Source organism: Physella acuta, unplaced genomic scaffold (assembly GCF_028476545.2).
Source record: "Physella acuta isolate Inbredline_101_S28 unplaced genomic scaffold, ASM2847654v3 ptg000115l, whole genome shotgun sequence".
In the NCBI taxonomy this organism is placed as follows: Eukaryota; Metazoa; Mollusca; class Gastropoda; family Physidae; genus Physella; species Physella acuta.
The window spans coordinates 74495-88101 of NW_026731635.1; positions in this window are offsets into that span (position 1 = coordinate 74495).

Below are 13607 nucleotides of genomic sequence, written 5' to 3' on the forward strand. Positions count from 1 at the left end.
TGCCACTATACATGTATGCTAGTGTTGCCACTATACCTGTATGCTAGTGTTGCCACTATACCTGTATGCTAGTGTTGTCACTATACCTGTATGCTGTGTGTTGCCACTATACCTGTATGCTAGTGTGTTGTCACTATACCTGTATGCTGTGTGTTGCCACTATACCTGTATGCTAGTGTTGCCACTATACCTGTATGCTAGTGTTGCCACTATACCTGAATGCTATAACATTGCCACTATACCTGAATGCTAGTGTGTTGCTACTATACTCGTATGCTACTGTTGCCACTATACCTGTATGCTAGCGTTGCCACTATACCTGTATGCTAGTGTTGCCACTATACCTGTATGCTGTGTTGCCACTATACATGTATGCTAGTTTCTTTTCCTCTATACCTGTATGCTAGTGTTGCCACTATATCTGTATGCTGTGTTGCCACTATACATGTATGCTAGTTTCTTTTCCTCTATACCTGTATGCTAGTGTTACAGATATACCTGTGTGTTGCCAGTATACCTGTATGCTAGTGTGTTGCCACTATACCTGTATGCTGTGTGTTGTCACTATACCTGTATGCTGTGTGTTGCCACTATACCTGTATGCTAGTGTTGCCACTATACCTGTATGCTAGTGTGTTGTCACTATACCTGTATGCTGTGTGTTGCCACTATACCTGTATGCTACTGTGTTGCCACTATACCTGTGTGCTAGTGTGTTGCCACTATACCTGTATGCTAGTGTTGCCACTATACCTGTATGCTAGTGTTGCCACTATACCTGTATGTCAGTGTTGCCACTATACCTGTATGTCAGCGTTGCCACTATACCTGTATGTCAGTGTTGCCACTATACCTGTATGCTAGTGTGTTGCCACTATACCTGTATGTCAGTGTTGCCACTATATCTGTATGCTAGTGTGTTGCCACTATACCTGTATGCTAGTGTGTTGCCACTATACCTGTATGCTAGTGTGTTGCCACTATACCTGTATGTCAGTGTTGCCACTATATCTGTATGCTAGTGTGTTGCCACTATACATGTATGCTAGTGTTGCCACTATACCTGTATGCTAGTGTTGCCACTATACATGTATGCTAGTGTTGTCACTATACCTGTATGCTAGTGTGTTGCCACTATACCTGTATGCTAGTGTGTTGCCACTATACCTGTATGCTGTGTGTTGCCACTATACCTGTATGCTAGTGTTGCCACTATACCTGTATGCTAGTGTGTTGCCACTATACCTGTATGCTGTGTGTTGCCACTATACCTGTATGCTAGTGTTGCCACTGTACCTGTATGCTAGTGTGTTGCCACTGTACCTGTATGCTAGTGTGTTGCCACTGTACCTGTATGCTAGTGCGTTGCCACTGTACCTGTATGCTAGTGCGTTGCCACTGTACCTGTATGCTAGTGTGTTGCCACTATACCTGTATGCTAGTGTGTTGCCACTGTACCTGTATGCTAGTGCGTTGCCACTGTACCTGTATGCTAGTGTGTTGCCACTATACCTGTATGCTTGTTTATTCTTACTACAACAATTGATAACAGATGTATTCAATATTTTCTGATCTATTTATATACCTGCACATCTTACCTGCCTGGCCTTGATTGGAATATGCCTGCTTGTGTTTCAGTGAACTTGACTTTTTACCCAACCACTTTATATCCAACCACTTTTACATTCAACCATATTCATATGCACCCAAGTTCATATCCAACTATTTAAAATATTAGACGACAATGTCACACCCAACCACTTTACTATCCAACCAACCTGAATTCTTACCGGATGTCCCAACCAACCAGATAAAACCCAAACTTTCCTGTAACTCATTTATTTTCTGGCACTCAGCCACTTTGACCAATTTTTAAAAAAAAAATGTTTAAAATAAAATTATTTCATTTGTTAAATTGCTTCTCAACTTATTTGGATTAATTAGGTTAATTTAGAATGGCACCTTATTAATCTAGTCAATGAGCAATTTAATTGATTCAGCTGGCCCCACCCACTATAACATTGATGTGCAACTTGCCCCACCCACTATAACATTGATGTGCAACTTGCCCCACCCACTATAACATTGATGTGCAACTTGCCCCACCCACTATAACATTGATGTGCAACTTGCCCCACCCACTATAACATTACAACTGGGTCACACTTTACCTGTCCTCTGAGTACAGACCACGATGTTTACAAAATGACGTAGTCAAAGCGTACCATCAGCGCTCGTCACATGGCATTTAAAGCTCCCTGATGTAATGTTTACCCTGAAAATATTCAACTTTAAATCTCTGTAATGTTTATCCTGGAAATATTAAACTTTAAAACTCTGATGTAATGCTTACCCTGGTAATATTAAACTTAAAATCTTTGATGCAATGACTGCAGTGATAGTGGCACTATTATGCTGAGATAAATTAACAAATGAAATATTTTGCTTTAAACATTATAATCCATTACTTCTCTTTTTGTGCTTTTAAGAAGCCCCTTTAACAGAACAAATTGTTTTCTTTGAACTGATTGGCTGCTCTCACACTTCAACTACTCAATGGGTTTCTGTCTCGTTCTGTTGAGTGCTGTTTTTTTTTGTGATTTTATATGCTGGTTACATGGTTATTCCTGCTGGGTTACATTGTTTTTTTTTGTACTGGTTACATGGTTATTCCTGCTGGTTACATGGTTATTCCTGCTTGTTTTGTGGATACTTATGTTGTTTACATGGTTTACCTGTTGGTTTGGTGGTTCTTTAAGCTGGTTACATGGTTCTTTGAGCTGGTTACATGGTTATTCCTGTTGCTTTAATCTTTTGGCCTCCATGACCTGGCTACATTTTATATCTGGAGATGAGATTATTTTAACAAGACATTGTACAGCATACAGCACACATTTGTTATTGTTGTACATTATTCTGATTAAACAAAGAATAATCTTCTAGCATGACTTCCTTCAATTTGTTCAGTTTGGGCCTATATTGGTTTATCTCTTTCAATGTTCTTATTTTAATGTTTTTTCAATTACAAATTTGCATTTGAAGACCCAATAATGTGATATAACCAATAAATTTCATTTTTAAAATTCAAAATCTGGCTGCTTCATTCTATTTAACTAGCAAGGGTGAATGTGCCATCCAAATAGCAAATTACCATTTCTTTAAGAAAAGTTGGTTACTTACATTTATAAATCAACAGTCACAAAATCGGACACATAGACTCTGCTATAATTCAGATAATTGATCTTCAATTATTATTGATCCTATGCAAGACTTTAAAAGCCACAAGGCGTACCTGAAATGGCAGAACGTTTTTTAACCAGTGGTGTGACACATGTAACCAAGCTGGTCAAAGTCCACTGCTCCCCCACCCCCAGGTCGTTTGTCCCGGGGCTTTTTGTGTAAATAACTCAATATTTCAATAAAGGCGGCGGGGCTTAGTGCTGACTACACTATCTCTTCTTATGCCGAGGTCACAGAAACGAGTGAACTCAACTTCACTTGCCCTATAGACCGTCAGGTTTGAAAAGGGAACTTTTTACTTTTTTTTTAACTCAATATTGCTGCATTATGTTCAGAAGAAAAAAAAAACTGTTCCTTAATGATGGGTGGTTCCAGTCCAATTCATCTTCTACCTTAAACTGTGATTTATTTAGCTTGCCCCACAGAACACCATTTTGTTTCTATGTCCCATCTCGCATGAATTTGATGTCAGGTACGGGCATCTTGTACAGAAGAACCAAGGGTTAGGTGGACTGTTTTAAAAACCGCATAGGGGAAATATCCGAAAGAACTTAAGGAAAAATAACAGTCTTCCACAACTTCAAGATGGTCAATGCTTGCATAGTTTAACTAGTTTTCCGCATCTTTACAACAAAAATCTCACTATATAATACTGGGTAATGACACACTGGGAAAACATATAGTTAAAGACTTGGGGAAATTTAATTAAAACAATAGACAACTTTTTTTGGGAGGGGGGGGGGGGGAGGAGAGAGGACATACAATTTCAAAATGTGAATCCTCATAATGCAAAAAAAAAAAAAAAAAAAAATCAGTTGACGCTCTCTGAAAATTAATTTTTAAATTACAAATATTGAAAATATGTTGTAAAACAATTGTTAAGAATATAACAAGCTGCTGTCAGTGCGAACGAAATCAACAGTTTCTAAAAGTCAGATGGTTTTTTTTTGTTTTTTTTCAAAAAGCCAGATGTTAGTAGATGATACATTTGGGACTTTCCTACAAACATACACCGAAAAAATTTAAAAGAAATCACTTCTAAATTAAAATATACTTATATGAATTTACTATACATAATTTTCCATCACGGCTTTTGTGTATAGTTTATATATATTTAAAAAATACATAAACTTTAAAAAGATTAAAAAAAAATATTTTACCTAAATTGAAAATATCTATATACAATATTTTAAAACGTAAATTAAGAAAAACAATTAGTTTTAAAAAGATGCAACGAATTATTTTTACGGAACTGTATTAATAGCGTTATTTCCCCTACTTATAATCTATAAATTTAATTTTTACTTTCTCGCATGCAAAGCATACAGAAAAGGTTGTAAACGTGCAAAAAAATCGAAATCAATATTTTGACAAAAGGTGGACGATGTTTCACATATTAATATTACAATCTTCCTAATAAAATAAAGCTATCTAGATCTGAAAATATATTCAAATCTAAACTAAAACTACAATTATTTAATGACCTCTCTAACTGACTTATTGTAACATTTCTCATTCATCTATTATATTCCTTTTTAATCTAATTTTGTATTATAACTATGTAACACTATTTCTTTATTCCACATTTTTAGTTCTATGTTACTGCTATGTGTTATTGAATTGTTTTATTTGTTTATACGGCCAATGTGAAAAAGGCCTTCGAAACAGTTTTTTGAATAAATTTTGAATTTGAAATTTGTATGCGCATGTTTCTTTAAAATTTTGAACCATTTTTGGAAAACGGAAGTGGTGCTTTACTCCATTTCAGCGTGAACACTAAAACTAGTAAAACTTGGGTACTGTTTCAGTTAGGGGGGGGGGGGGTGTCGGCGAAATTTTAAATATACGTATAAGATCTTATTCTCTATGCACTTTCAAATTTCGAGTAATTTCCGATGAATGGGAGTATTACTTTACGCTCTTTCTAAATTCTGAAAAAAATATCTCCTCTACGGGACCGATTTCTTCAAACTTATTCACTTAGGTCTAGACTCGATGAAAATGCATTTACATAAAATTTTATTGAATTAGACGTTTACTTGATTTTAAAAAATGAATCAATGTTTCCTTTATAAAGCACTAATTTTAAGCTCTATTATTCAAAAATTGTTTCTGCTCATTTGGTGGGTAGTTCTTTTTACTTTCTCGTATACGAAGTATAGAGGAAATAGTGTACACCTCTCTGAGTCGGAAAACATATTTTTGTTTTTTTCCGTATGTCTGTGTGTGTGTGTGTGTGTGTGTGTGTGTGTGTATGTCTTTGAACACGATAACTTGAGTACCGTTATAGCTAAGTTGATGAAATTTCATATATATATATATATATATATATATATATATATATATATATATATATATATATATATATATATGTATATATATATATATATGTATATATATGTAATATATCAAATTTGTAGTTCTGTATCAACTTTTCAGCTATTTCCGGTAACCGGAAGTGGAACATATTCTACTTTTGGGTTTTCTGTATATATCTGAGATTGATTCGCATAAAACTTAATTTGACATTTAAAAAATACTTAACTCCCTACAAATGGTGTTGTAAAATAAAAAAATAAAATTCCAACCAAACATCGTTTGCTTATGTCTATACTCCTACTGCTGTATTGTTTCACTTAACTAACTTAACCAACTTAACCAACTTAACCAACTTAACCAACTTAACCAACTTAACCAACTCAACCAACTTATCCAACTCCATAAGAATAAAAAAAAAAAACTAGAACAGTGTATATGCACCAAAGACATTTCCTCCCCCACTCCCCCCTTATAAACTCAGGTTTCGTCGCTGACTAAAGAAGTTCAAATATCCAGCCTTCTCATTACGCATGCGCGTAAGGGTCGATACAATGCAATTACGTGCGTCAAATTTAACTTTTGTGCGTGCCGCTCATTTGACCGTCCGGCGCTGTTTGATTAAAAAATGGCCAACAGTCTTTTCAAAGGCTGGCCTATTCTTTTTAGATTTGATGGCCCAGTAACTGGCTAGGCGTGCCCGCAGAAGTGAATCGATGTAATGAAACGAGGGGGCAGCGACCATAGGAGCGGCTTTCTTCTGTATTCAATCAAATCTTGGCGGACAACGCCGCTATAGACAGTATTATAGTCCATGCCATTTCGCTTTGATGAAAAAAATAAATTAAACTAAACGTCGGCAGCCATTATATTCTATTTATAGAAACTTAAATGACTGGTTGACTAAATTCATGACCTACGTACAGCTGGTCGTCAAGAGAAGCCTACAGATATTACGTCACTCGGTGGGGGGGGGGGGGGGGGATAGGTACCGATAATAGAAATTAGTGAGAGACTGACGTAAACTGAGGTAACTATGACATGAGATAAACAGTTTGGTTTTTATGAGGGGGAGCTTATACAAATATTATGAATTCCATTTAAGGATTGCCATTATCAACAAACAGAATATGCTTGTGCACTTTTCGGATCTCGCTATTTGAAAACAAATATGCTTTTAGAATTTGCATAGCGTTAAAGTAGGTAGTCCAAACTGGCGAAAAAGTGCGTTTTAGGGTCAGTTTTTGCGGTTTTCAAAAAAAAAATTTCACTACTTTTAGTTGTCCTATAAGAATAAAAATTATATGTCAATAAAGTTTAAGTCTTTATCTGTCGTAATCTGGTATTTTTATATCTGTAACACATGTCTGAATGTGTTTTATATTTGTTTGAAAAGTATCAGTTACGTCAACAAATTTCACCGTTTTGCGTGTACCGATCGACCCCACACTGTTTTATTTGGTCGCGGCTTCGCGACGAAGCATCGTAGAAGCATAATCTTAATGTCATTTTAAAGATCGAATTCTAGGCTGTCATTTGATGTATAAATTGAAAAAATAACTTGTTTATTTCATTTAAAAAATACAGATTTTAAACTTTAAATGACGATATATACACGGAAACAAACTAATTCTGTTTCAATTTTTACACCGATGTAAAGTTCAGTTTTATAACTACTTTGTGTTGTAAATTCAAGTATTTCTGATTTACGGTCGCGAAGCCGTACCCCCAATAAACATATAACCCTCGAGTCGACTTTCAGCCCCGAGTAAGTTGCTCGCCGAACGGTTTTAAAGGTTGACGACCGATGATGCTAAACGGATTTTACCCTTGCTAGAGCCTTCAAACAAGTTGTAAGTATCATTTTTAAAGTTTCATTTCCATTTTAATAAATGAATTTTAAGTTTGAATGTCAGTTTGGTTTAATTAGTACACGTTATTAATGTAAATTTGAACGCTTCAAGTCCACGGTTTTAGCGTGTGAACTACGCTTGTACACAGGGTGTGTTTAGACGTGAAGCTATTTAATTCAGGACATTCTAGGGACTTAAAATATGGATGCACTTAACTATTAGATGCTAGTGTTTACTAATTCTTTAAAATCTATTGACTGGGATCAATGATAGGGTCGTATTACTACAGTTTATCCGGACTCTCACGTCAAAATTATGAATCGACAAATTCAAAATGGCCACCAGACTATCTTGGTTACTATGTGGACGAACTCAATTATTTACAGGGAACGAAGGTTAAATACTTATAAAATATTAATGAAACACAAAAGAAATGTATAATTATAATAACTATACATTTTTATCGATTTATTTAAAACAAAAGACACTAAATTTTAAGGACTAATGTGATTAATTTTTTTATTTTCTGTTGTGCACTCTGATTCTGATTCCCCTGCTGAATAATGTGAAATGGTCTGCGCCAGTCTCCTTAATAAAATGTACCAGATCAATTTTTAGATGGTTGTGCAATTTATTAAGATTGTACATGTTGTGACTTAGTTTTAAATGTTATATTAGTTGTAAGTGTAAGTAGTACTAGTAGTATTTCTCATTATTTTTTTATTTTATATGCATATAATAGTAACAATGAAGGACAGTTAAGTTGTCCTATAGGATGTTGAGAACCACAGTATGGCATCTTCATCATTGGATATCTCAACCATTGTGGGACAAGCAACGATTATTTCAAATTTCATTCAGTAGAATTACTCTTAAAAATATATATAAAAAATATAAATTACTTTTAACAAAAAGGTGTTTTCAGGCTTTTTCATATGTTTCCAGTTATAGTCATAGGACAAATAGTAGGCCTACACAATAGGCTAGTAGTAAATTTAATTATATTTTATTAATCACTAAATCAATTGTTCGTTCCATAGCTGGAGACATTTACGGTGGCCTATCCAGAACTTTCCTTACAAGGGAAGGGAAGAAGGCCAAGACCCCACTCCCCCCTCCCCCCTACAATTCCTAAAACATATTACTTACTCTTGATGCTCCACAAGATCAAGGTTGAGGGAAACAAGACGTACAAAGATGTTCCCCCAAAACTGTTCCCCCAAAGCAGTTATCAGGTTTGAAAAGAAACCAAAGCATGTGGCATCAACTGCTGCATCACTTGTAGGCATCACGTCTTTATTAAACTACATTACATTACATTTACTCTACTAAATTTTGATTCTGTTTCTCCTGCACTAGATAACTGTGGTATTTTTTAAAATAATATTTTAACTCATGTGATTTTTGAAAATAATTAACACATTTTTCCACGTCGATGTTACCAACACAATAATTTTAGAGTTATTCCAAAGCAAAAAAAAAAAAAATTGAATTTTTTTTTTTTTTATGAAAATAAAAGTGACCAAAACGCATTTTTGTCATTTTCAATTATTTTTTTACCTTAGAAAGACTCATTTTAGATGACTGAAAAAAATTGGGCATATATATTACAAACTTTGCAGCAACTTTACCAATTTCCACACTTCTATGTTATTTAGTTTAAAAAATATGGGTTCTCAAAAATGGCACTTTTTGAAAATCAGTTTTTTACCAAATTTTGCTTTTTTAAAAATCGCATAACTTTTTTATTTATTGAGATATTTTTATAAAATTTGTGGCATAGACCTTACAATTAAAAGTTCTTTCATGACATACTCACTCCAGAAGTCTGCAATCAATAGTTAATTTCAGTTTGGACTACCTAGTTAAAGGCATATCAATCCATAACCAGAGTTAGAGGCATGTCAATCCCTAATCAGAGTTAGAGGCATGTCAATCCCTAATCAGAGTTAGAGGCATGTCAATCCCTAATCAGAGTTAGAGGCATGTCAATCCCTAATCAGAGTTAGAGGCATGTCAATCCCTAACCAGAGTTAGAGGCATATCAATCCCTAACCAGAGTTAGAGGCATGTCAATCCCTAACCAGAGTTAGAGGCATGTCAATCCCTAACCAGAGTTATAGGCATGTCAATCCCTAATCAGAGTTAGAGGCATTTCAATCCCTAACCAGAGATAGAGGCATGTCAATCCCTAACCAGGGTTGGAGGCTTATCAATCCCTAACCAGAGTTAGAGGCATGTCAATCCCTAACCAGAGTTAGAGGCATGTCAATCCCTAACCAGAGTTAGAGGCATGTCAATCCCTAACCAGAGTTAGAGGCATATCAATCCCTAACCAGAGTTAGAGGCATATCAATCCCTAACCAGAGTTAGAGGCATATCAATCCCTAACCGAGAGGAATGTCAATCCCTAACCGAGAGGCATGTCATTTTCTAACCAGAGTTAGAGGCATATCAACCCCTAACCTAGTTAGAGACATGTCAATCCCTAACCACAGTTAGAGGCATATCAATCCCTAACCAGAGTTAGAGGCATGTCAATCCCTAACCCAACCAAATTATAAAAGAAAATATAACCTATAGTTATTTTCTGCAATGTATGTTAAACCCGTTACGAACGCGTAATGCATTGTTTGCACTTAGGGCGAATAAACATCCCTGAGAAAGTTCAGCTGTGGTTATCGGCATTTGGTTCTACAACTGTCAACCTGCGGGCCGCATCCGGTCCTACAGGAATTGAATGCATGCAGATTGTAAACACGAGACAAGCCTTATCCACATTATCTTGTTGGATACATAACACATTGCCAGAAAACATGTGATATGTAGTATTATATCAATACAGTTTTTATAAGGTTTGGGCATGTCTCGTTTTCAAGGAAGTCAGTTGCATATTTACAACACATGCCATATTTGTACCAAAGGATCAGGCCTTGAGACGAGCTTATAGTCTCAACCTGCATAGATTATACCAGCTAGGGCTCTGATTGGTTCCAGGAAAGGACCGAGGATGTTGGGTTGGCTCGTGGGACAATCTGATAACAGCTGAATAACACAGCAAACAAGGTTTTGAATTGAGGTCACGTTTATGGTCTGGTTACCATTTGACATTTTGAGCCTGGGGCCTATCCCGTGGGGTAGTGGGCGGTGGAAGGGAGGTCAAAACACCACCATAACAAAAACATATCTACGCCATTTGACTCTAGTGCCTGGGGTTCGTCTGACCTCTAGTCTCAAGCCTAGAACCTAAGTGACCAATCTTTGAATACGTGCAAGCGGTAAGTGGATAACAAGCTACATTGAACCAACGAGCCGTTAAAGTCAAGAGCAAGCAATCGGGTGGTAAAATTCAGGCAACTGTGACTTATCTCCCCTAAAATTGTTGTGAACACCTTGAAACCTTGTGTTGATGTATCAAGTCAACAAGTGTTGATAAGATCAATAGCTGTAGAGAGTGCAGCGATTAAAGTGCCGTAGCACCGTACGTTCGGGGTAATAACTTTCACGGCTTTACACCGGATCTTTTTATGTGGACAATCCTATCATCATACACTGCTCGGTGTTGACAAAAATAGACAGGGTGGAATTTTCTAAAAATTTCTGGAAGGCCTGTTGGCATAACATTGATTTGGTGGGCGGGTGGACTGAAAGCTAAACCACAGACACATATAGAGATTTCAGTTAAACCATGTTTAACAGGAGACCAACGCATTTCCAGTTAAACCAAGTTTGTCAGTAGACCAAAGAGTTTATCGTTAAACCAGCTGTAATAGGCTTACATAGATTTAAAATGTAAATCACGATTGTCTGTCACGAAGAGAGTTAGCCAAAGACATTTCGTGTACAACTGAATTAAGTAGAAATACGGACATGGATCTACATTAAGCCACGTTTAGCAGGCCAGTAACGTTCCGAAAGCGATGATCAATATATTTTAACCCACATCGGATGAAAAATCTGGCAAATCAGAGCTCCATACTGTATTATGGAAGTTACAGTTTTGTTTTTTTTTTAATTTAATTTCTACATGACATTGTAGAAGAAGTTCTCGTATTTTGACTGCCTTGTGTTGCCAGATATGTATGGCTGGAGCAGTTTAAAGTTTTGAAAATGTCATTGTGATAAAGTGGACACACAGAGGCATATTTATTCTATCTATATATTTTGCAATTTATTATGTGTCACCCTTCTAAATGGTGTCACCCGGTCCACCCCCCCCCCCCCTGCCTCCGCCTCGCGACGCCTCTGCATCTGTCAGTGAAGTGGCTCCGTTAAACAAGGGCAGCCAAGTGTCCATCAAACTTAGAGTTTGGCACCAGCCACCCAAGAGAGAACGTTACTCTAATGGTTCTTAAAACTATGAGATAAAACAGTACTGTTATGATTGTCCAGAGTTGATTTAAAAAAAATAGTTAATAAGTATTAATAGATCATTTTAGTCACTTTCAACCCCCCCCCCGACCTTCTCAACAATTGTATATATTATATATACAAGCAGGTTTTGTTTTTGTTATTTATCACATGTTTCACGAATTCCCAACTAATTGTCGCTATTTTTAAAAACCCATTTTACCAAGTATGTAAAAGAAAAAGTTCCAGAATGATCTGTCCAATACCTGTTAGTTATTGAACCTGCTGTACACCACACTAGAAATCCTCATGCCCTCATATGCCCTCATATGCCCTCATATGCCCCACTTTCAGTTGATTGGACTTGGCTGCCATGTTACGTGTACACCTGGCCATTGGCTTGATGACGTAAACCCAATGACGTCACGACAACGCCAACCAATCAAGCAGTCCCCGCTAACTCTACAATCAACAAACGCAAGAGAAAACATTATCTTAAACAGCTGTCGACAGAGACCCTAGTTGGGGTATTTAAAGTTTTCTGATTAATGCCAAGTAGTGTATAAGCCAAAACAACTTGTCTTTCCTTCATGTTTACCAATCTCCCCCCTAGGTACCATCAATTAAATAATATTTAAAAAAAATTTAAACCTCTTCAAGAAAAAAAAATGAATTAAATGATATGGATATTTAAAAAAAAAAAGTTAAACACTGAGAAAAAGTAAATTTAATGATATTTTTGAAAAAAAAATTAACACTTCTTTAAGAAAAAAAAACATTAATGATAATTAGATACATGACAAGATTAAATTGTATAAATTCCCCTGCAAGAAACAATTTAAACTCACGAGCTACCAACTTGGACCAGTGCCAAACATAGGTACACTACGTAACACCTTGACGTTATTTTTTTTTTACCTATCCCTCAAGACTTTCAAGTGCCTTCCATTGAATCAACGCACCCTTTAAAACTCTTCATAAAACCCGCTAAGACGATTGAAATCAATCAATGTATTTCAAACTAAAATCAATCGGGCTCAAGTTCGCCGTGTCGCTGCCACTGTTCCTCCTAAACCTTTTCAAGGCCCGCCCCCTCCAGTAGAGAGCGGGTTGGAGATCGGCTCCCGGGGTGAATGGTTGTGATTGATCTCTTTGAGAAGTTTAATGTACTGCGTTTTTTTTTTGTGTGCGGGTGACGATCGCGTGAGGTGTGGTAGGTGCTTGGTGTCGTGGTGAAAACGGATTTTTTAAATTGTAAGGGTATCAGTTTTAATTAAAGCCAAACGCGGCTGTATTTCATGAGATTTGATGGGATATGTTATTGGGGTTTTTAAAAAGTTGGACCACATTTAGGCTATGGATTAATAAACTTAAATTTACGACATTGATCGGTCGTTGACCGCCAGGTTTACCTAAACCCACGGTTTGTTAAAGCCATACAATTAGGGAAATCAAACAAGAAATAATTCACCCCCACCCCCACAGCCCCTCTCCCCTGAGATAAAGTACTAATCAAAGCCCTGTACTAAATTGGGAAATCAAGCAAATAGTTAATTGGGGAGTGGGGGTGACTAATAAATTCTGTTATTGACCAGTTAGCTTTGGGGAATTTTTATTTGGATTAGAATCTCATATTACAAATTGTGATATCCGAGTCTAGCGCTACCAGTCCTAGCCTAGTGTAGGGCTACCAGTGCTAGCCTAGTGTAGGGCTACCAGTGCTAGCCTAGTGTAGGGCTACCAGTGCTAGTCTAGGATATGGCTACCAGTGCTAGCCTAGTGTAGGGCTACCAGTGCTAGCCTAGTGTAGGGCTACCAGTGCTAGCCTAGTGTAGGGCTACCAGTGCT